Here is an 8,261-nt window from a genome sequence, read left to right as displayed (position 1 = left end):
TTTTTTTGTATTTTTAGTAGAGACAGGGTTTTACCATGTTGGCCAGGCTGGTCTGCAATTTCTGACCTCAAGTGATCCACCTGCATTGGTCTCCCAAAGTGCCTGGATTACAGGTGTGAGCCACCATACCAGCCGAGCTTGTGATTCTCAGACTCTCAGAGGAAGGAATTTGAGGTTAAACTCATTGGTCTCACTCAAGGACAATATGAGAGTTAGATTTGGAAGTCATCTGCATAGCAATGATGACTTTAGGCTAAACAAAACCATAAAGGCAAAGTTAATAAGGTGAGAAGAGGGATGAGAGTAAAACACTGAAGAGATATTTACATTTAAGGAAAAGACAGATGCAATGGAGGCTGGAAAACAATCAAGATGGTGCAGGAATACAGAAACCAAGGCGCTCAAGAAGAGAGTGGTCAAAATTGTTGAATGCTGGGGAAGAGGTGAAACAGAATGAGATGGAAATGAGCCACTAGATTTGGCCAGTAATGAGTTCCATACTGGAATGAGTTGGAGGATGAATGCACTAGAGATGAGGATAGGCTAGAATATTGTTTCCAGAAGTTTGGCAATGAAGTGAAAGACGGGACAGTAGAATAAGGGGAAAGCTGGTCCAGCAGCTTTTAGGGGAGTAAACCCTATAGGAAACAGAAGATACCAGAGAAAGGGGATGTTTGATGAAGCAAGATCTTATATGAGACAGATGGGAACTTCAGCTCCTTCAAACCTGCCATTCTGTCAATTTCTGATATTTTGGGGCCAGATATGCATAAATCAAGACAGAACACATTTCCTAACTGAACTTTCATGAATTAGACTCACATTCTCACTATCATAATAATTGAGAAGATGTGTTCCCATCAGACTCTCTTTTTATCCTAATAGAATTTAAAACTGCAATACAGGATGATCCAAGACGGCCGAACAGGAACAGCTCTGGAGTTCAGTTCCCAGCGAGAACGCAGAGGTGAGTGATCACTGCATTTCCAAATGAGTTTTTACTACCCACAGCCAGGAGATTCCCGGGTGGAAAAGTGCCACGAGTCTCCAGCATGGCTGTTTCAGCTGGCACAGCGGGTCTCCATACAAAAACTCACACAAATCTGGGCAGCTGTTTCAACTGGCGCCTGTAATGCCTGGGAGACAGAGTCACTTATTCAACTGAAAAAGAGAGGGATGAAACAGGGAGCCAGGTGATCTGGCTCAGTGTGTCCCACCCCCACAAAGACCAGCAATCTAAAACGCTCTGGATTGAGAGTTTCACAGAAAACACAGCTAGACCCAGGATGGTCTAGCTCTGTAGGGGGAAGGGCGTCCACCATTACCGAGGCAGGCCACCACTACTGAGGCAGTCCACCATTACTGAGGCAGTCCGCCATTACAGAGACAGTCTGCCATTACTGAGGCAGACTGCCATTAATGAGGCAGTTCTAACTATACCTCTATAAACAAAACTGCAAAGAAGTTCACACAGCAGATGCGCAGAGCCCATGGCAGCTCAGCAACACCTCTGCTGGCAGACTGTGACTAGGCTACCTCCTTGCAGGGCAGGGCATCTCTGAAAAAAGGCAGCAGCAGGTCAGGAACTTATAAATAAAGCCCCACCTTCCCAGGACAGAGCATCTGGGAAAAAAAGGCGGTCATGAGTTCCGCTGCAGCAGACTTAAACGTACCTGCCCAGCAGCTCTGAAAGGAACAACAGAGCTCACAGATTAGCACTTGAGCTCCTATAAGGGACAGACTGTCTCTACAAGCAGCTCCCTGAACCCTGTATAACCAAAGAGACACCTCATAAAGGAGAGCTCAGGCAGACATCTGGCAGATATCCTTCTCGGACAAAGATAACAGAACAAGAAACTGGCAGCAACCCTTACTGTTCTGCAGCCAACGCAGATGATCCCCAGGCAAGCAGGTCTGGAGTGGACCTCCAGCAGTCCTATAGCAGTAGGGCCTTACTGTTAGAAGGAAAGCCAAGAAACAGAAATAACTTCAACATCAACAAAAAGGAAAACCACTCAGAGACCCCATCCGAAAGTCACCAACTACAAAAGCCACAGGCAGATAAATTCACAAAAATAGGGAAGAAACCAGTGCAAAAAGGATGAAAACACCCAAAACCAGAAAGCCTCTGCTCCTCCAAGGGATCACAACTCCTCACCAGCAAGGGAACAAGGCTGGATGGAGAATGAGTCTGATGAATTGACAGAAACAGGCTTCAGAAAGTGGATAATAAAAAACTTCTCTGAGCTAAAAGAACATGTTCTAACCCAATGCAAAGAAACTAGGTACCGTGAAAAAAGGTTTGGTGAAATGCTAACGAGAATAAACAGCTTAGAGAAGAATATAAATGAATTGATGGCGCTGAAAAACACAACACAAGAACTTCATGAAGCATATACAAGTTTCAATAGCCTAATTGACCAAGCAGAAGAAAGGATATCAGAGATTGAAGATCAACTCAATGAAATAAAATGAGAAGGCAAGATTAGAGAAAAAACTAAAAAGAAATGAACAAAGCCTCCCAGAAATATGGGGTTATGTGAAAAGACCTAATCTACGTTTGATAGGTGTACCTGAATGTGACGAAGAGAATGAAGCCAAGCTGGAAAATACTCTTCAGGATATTATCCAGGAAAACTTCCCCAACCTAGCAAGGCAGGCCATCATTCAAGTCCAGGAAATACAGAGAACACCATAAAGATATTCCTCAAGAAGAGCACACCCAAGGCACATAATCGTCAGATTCACCAGGGTTGAAATGAAGGAGAAAATGCTAAGGGCAGCCAGAGAGAAAGGTCGGGTTACCCACAAAGGGAAGCCCATCAGACTCACAGTGGATCTCTCGGCAAAAACCCTACAAGCCAGAAGAGAGTGGGGACCGATATTCAACATCCTTAAAGAAAAGAACTTTCAACCTAGAATTTCATATCCAGCCAAACTAAGCTTCATAACTGAAGGAGAAACAAAATCCTTTACGAACAAGCAATTGCTCAGAGATTTCATCACCACCAGGGCTGCCTTAAAAGAGCTCCTGAAAGAAGCACTAAACAAGGAAAGGAACAACCAGTACCAGCCACTTCAAAAATGTACCAAATGGTAAAGAACATCGACACAATGAAGAAACTGTGTCAACTAATGGGCAAACAACCAGCTAGCATCAAAATGGATCAAATTCACACAAAACAATATTACCCTTAAATGTAAATGGGCTAAATATCCCAATCAAAAGACACAGACTGGCAAATTGGATAAAAAGTCAAAACCTGTCAGTGTGCTGTATCCAGGAAACGCATCTCATGTGCAAGGATAAACATAGGCTCAAAATAAAGGGATGGAGGAAGATTTACCAAGCAAATAGAGAGCAAAAAAAAAAAGCAGGAGTTGTAATCCTAGTCTGATAAAATAGACTTTAAAGCAACAAAGATCAAAAGAGACAAAGAAGGGCATTACATAATAGTAAAAGGATCAATGCAACAAGAAGAGCTAACTATCCTAAATATATATGCACCCAATACAGGAGCACTCAGATACATAAAGCAAGTTCTTCACGACCTACAAAGACACTTAGACTCCCATACAATAATAGTGGGAGACTTTAATACCCCACTGTCAATATTAGACAGATCAACGAGACAGAAAATTAACAAGGATATCCAGGACTTGAACTCTGACTTGGACCAAGCAAACCTAACAGATATTTACAGAACTCTCCACCTTAAATCCACAGAATATACATTCTTCTCAACACCACATTGCACCTACTCTAAAACTGACCATATAGTTGAAAGTAAATCACTCCTCAGCAAATGCAAAAGAACGGAAATCATAACAAACAGCCTCTCAGACCACAGTGCAATCACATTAGAACTCAGGATTAAGAAACTAACTCAGAACTGCACAACTTCAGGGAAACTAACAACTGGCTCTTGAATGTTGACTGGATAAACAATGAAATGAAGGCAGAAATAAAGATGTTCTTTGAAACCAATGAGAATGAAGACACAACATACCAGAATCTCTGGGACACATTTAAAGCAGTGTCTAGAGGGAAATTTATAGCAATAAATACTCACATGAGGAGCAAGGAAAGATCTAAAATCAACACCCTATTATCAAAATTGAAAGAACTAGAGGAGCAAAATCAAAAAATCTCAAAAGCTAGCAGAAGACAAGAAATAACTAAGATCTGAGCAGAATTCAAGGAGACAGGGACACACAAAAAAAAAAACCTTCAAAAAAGTAATAAATCCAGGAGTTGGTTTTTGAAAAGATAAACAAAATAGACTTTCAACTAGTCAGAATAATAAAAAAGAAAAGAGAGAAGAATCAGATGTAATAAAAAGCGATAAAGGGGATATCACCACAGATTCCACAGAAATACAAACTATCATCAGAGATTACTACAAACAACTCTATGCACATAAACCAGTAAACCTGGAAGAAAGGGATAAATTCCTGGACATTTGCACCCTCCCAAGCCCAAACCAGGAAGAAGTCGAAACCCTGAATAGACCAATAACAAGGGCTGAAGTTGAGGCAGCAATTAGTCACCTACCAACCAATAAAAGCCCAGGTCCAGATGGGTTCACAGCTGAATTCTACCAGACATACAAAGAGGACCCGTTACCACTCCTTCTGAAACCATCCCAAACAATCCAAAAAGAGGGAATCCTTCCCAAATCATTTTATGAAACCAACATCATCCTGATACCAAAACCCAGCAGAGACTCAAGAAGAAAAGAAAACTTCAGGCCAATATCCGTGATGAACATGGATGCAAAAATCTTTAATAAAATACTGGGAAATCAAATTCAACAGCACATCAATAAGCTTATCTATCACGATCAAGTAGGCTTCATCCCAAGGATGCCAGGCTGATTCAACATACACAAGTCTATAAACGTAATCCACCACATAAACAGAACCAAAGACAAAAACCACATGATTACCTCAATAGATGCAGAGAAGGCCTTTGACAAAATTCAACAGCCCTTTATGCTAAAAACTCTCAATAAACTAGGCATCGATGGAACATATCTCAAAATAATAAAAGCTATTTACGACAAACCCACAGCCAGTATCATATTGAATGAGCAAAAACTGAAAGCATTCCCTTTGAAATCTGGCACTAGACAAGGATGTCCTCTCTCACCACTCCTCTTCAATAAAGTATTGGAAGTTCTAGCCAGAGCAATCAGGCAAGAAAAAGAAAGAAAGTGTACTCAATTAGGAAAGGAGGAAGTCAAATTGTCTCTATTTGCAGGTGACATGATTGTATATTTAGAAGACCACATCGTCTCAGTCTGAAATCTCCTTAAAGTGATAAGCAACTTCAGCAAAGTCTCAGGACACAAAATTGATGTGCAGAAATCACAACCTTTCCTATACACCAATAACAGACTAACAGAGAGACAAATCAAGAACGAACTGCCAATCACAATTGCTACAAAGAGAATAAAATACATAGGAACGGAACTAACAAAGGATGTAAAGGACCTCTTCAAGGAGAACTACAAACCACTGCTCAAGGAAATAAGAGAGGAAACAAACAGATGGAAAAACAGTCCATGCTCATGGTTGGGTAGAATCAATATCATGAAAATGGCCATACTGCCCTAAGTAATTGATAGATTCAATGCTATCCCCATCAAGCTACCTATGAACCCCTTCACAGAACTGGAAAAAACCACCTTATACTTCATATGGAACCAAAAGAGAGCCCACACAGCCCAGTCAATTCTAAGCAAAAAGTGCAAAGCTGGAAGCATCATACTACCTGACTTCAAACTATACTACAAAGCTACAGTGATCAAAACAGCATGTTACTGGTACCAAAACAGAGATATAGACCAATGGAACAGAACAGAGGTCTCGGAGGCAAGGTCACACATCTACAACTATCTGATCTTTGACAAACCTGACAAAAACAAGCAATGGGGAAAGGATTCCCTGTTTAATAAATGATGTTGGGAAAACTGTCTAGCCATGTGCAGAAATCAGAAACTGGACCCCTTCCTGACACCTTACACTAAAATTAACTCCAGATGGATTAAAGACTTAAACATAAGACCTAACACCATAAAAACCCTAGAAGAAAACCTAGGCAAAACCCTTCAGGAGATAGGCATAGGCAAGGACTTCATGACTAAAACACGAATAGCAACAGAAGCCAAAATAGACAAATGGGGTCTAATCAAACTCCAGAGCTTCTGTACAGCAAAAGAAATAATCATTAGAGTGAACTGGCAACCAACAGAATGGGGAAAATTTTTTGCCATCTATCCATCTGACAAAGGGCTAATATCCAGAATCTGCAAAGAACTAGAACAGGTTTACAAGAAACAAACAAACAAACCCATTCAAAAGTGGGCAAAGGATATGAACAGACACTTTCAAAAGAAGACATATATGAGGCCAACAAAGATATGAAAACATGCTCATCATCACTGGTCATTAGAGAAACGCAAATCAAAACCACACTGAGATACCATCTCACGCCAGTTAGAATGGCGGTCATTAAAAAATCTGGAGACAACAGATGCTGGAGAGGATGTAGAAAAATAGGAACACTTTTACACTGTTGGTGGGAGTGTAAATTAGTTCAACCATTGTGGAAGACAGTGTGGCGATTCCTCAAGGACCCAGAAATAGAAATTCCATTTGACCCAGCAATCCCATTACTGGATATATATCCAAAGGATTATAAATCATTCTATTATAAAGACACATGTACACGTATGTTCATTGCGGCAATGTTTACAGTAGCAAAGACCTAGAACCAACCCAAATGCCCATCAACGACAGACGGGACAAGGAAAATGTGGCACATATACACCATGGAATGCTATGCAGCCATAAAAAATGATGAGTTTGTGTCCTTTGTAGGGACATGGATGAATCTGGAAACCATCATTCTCAGCAAACTTACACAAGAACAGAAAATCAAACACCGCATGTTTTCACTCATAGGCGGGTGTTGAACAATGAGAACACATGGACACAGGGAGGGGAGCATCACACACTGGGGTCTGTTGCGGGGAGACTAGGGGAGGGACAGCAGGGGGTATGGAGTTGGGGAGGGATAACATGGGGAGCAATGCCAAATATAGGTGACGGGGATGGAGGCAGCAACCCCAGAACCTAAAGTGCAATAAAATATAAGAAAAAAAAAACTGTAATACAGACATATTTTTAAAAATCACATATTTAATCAGAAACTTAGAAAACGCTGCAAATAGATTCAATTATGAGATCAGCACATTTTTTCCCAAGCATGGCATTTTCATCTGTGTTCAACACATGCCTCTTCTACTTAAGGGGCCCTTCCATCACCTTCGGTTAATCTGCAGTGTGATCATCCCATACTTAAAATAAAGGCATTTCTACAGTATATGTTGTAAATAATTATTTCCTCACTCTCCCCTTAGCAGGTATTTCCATCTAAGTTCATTTCAAGTCAACCAAAGGAGGAGCACGGGGCTAGAAGATTCGAGCAAGGCACAGGAGGCAAGGCCGAGGCAGGATATAAAGATAGGTTGCTTTAAGAGCAAAACTCACAGAAAGGCTTATTTCTGTACAGCAAAAGAAACAACAGTAAGTTTCTTTTTAAGTCACGAAGTAAGAGTAAGATTACTCTCTAACAGTGTGGTGAAGAGGAAGGAAAAGTTTTAGGTACATATAATAGTAAATCACCTTTGGACTAAGTCATAGATTATAACTAATTAAATGCATAATAAATTGGTCCTGCCAATTATATACTAAATGCTATGAAACGACATTTGAAAAGTTATTCTTTTCAAAAGTAAACCTGTCCCTATTCAGCTATAGGTGCAATACCTATACCACACATCTGTATTTGCACAAATGGCATTTAGGCTCAGAGGGTTAGTTTCCATTTACAACTGGAACCACAAAAGCCTGATACTCATTGCTCAGTAGCTCCAAAGCTGAAAGCAATGAACTCTGGGATATGATCTCACAGTGTCGCACTAAGCCACCTGAGTTTGCCTCACTACCGCCTACATTTTCAAGCAGGGTGGCCAAGATTAAGGGCACACTTGGGGTTGGAAGAGCACAAGATGCCCTTGGTGAAGCTCACAGGCTCATACAGGGCTCTCGCCAGCTGCCAGGGATCTGTGTTTCAGTCACCTAGGGCAATCCATCCCACACTGACTAGCAGGGGAGAGACCTATCCCCTCTGGAAATGATGAAATTATTTAATAAACACCCCCGCAGATACATCACACTGGGAAACACAACAC

General features: G+C 41.0%; 1 protein-coding gene across 1 annotated transcript in view; it reads right to left on the bottom strand.

The window, feature by feature from the left end:
- The window catches only part of MTM1 (myotubularin 1), a 119,831-nt gene that overhangs the window by 59,632 nt on the left and 51,938 nt on the right, over window positions 1-8,261 (bottom strand). The window lies entirely within an intron of this gene.

The sequence above is a fragment of the Cebus imitator genome, unplaced genomic scaffold (genome assembly GCF_001604975.1).
Source record: "Cebus imitator isolate Cc_AM_T3 unplaced genomic scaffold, Cebus_imitator-1.0 Scaffold273, whole genome shotgun sequence".
NCBI lineage: Eukaryota > Metazoa > Chordata > Mammalia > Primates > Cebidae > Cebus > Cebus imitator.
Note: the sequence above shows the minus strand (reverse complement) of the source record. Positions and strands in the feature narration are given on the sequence as shown.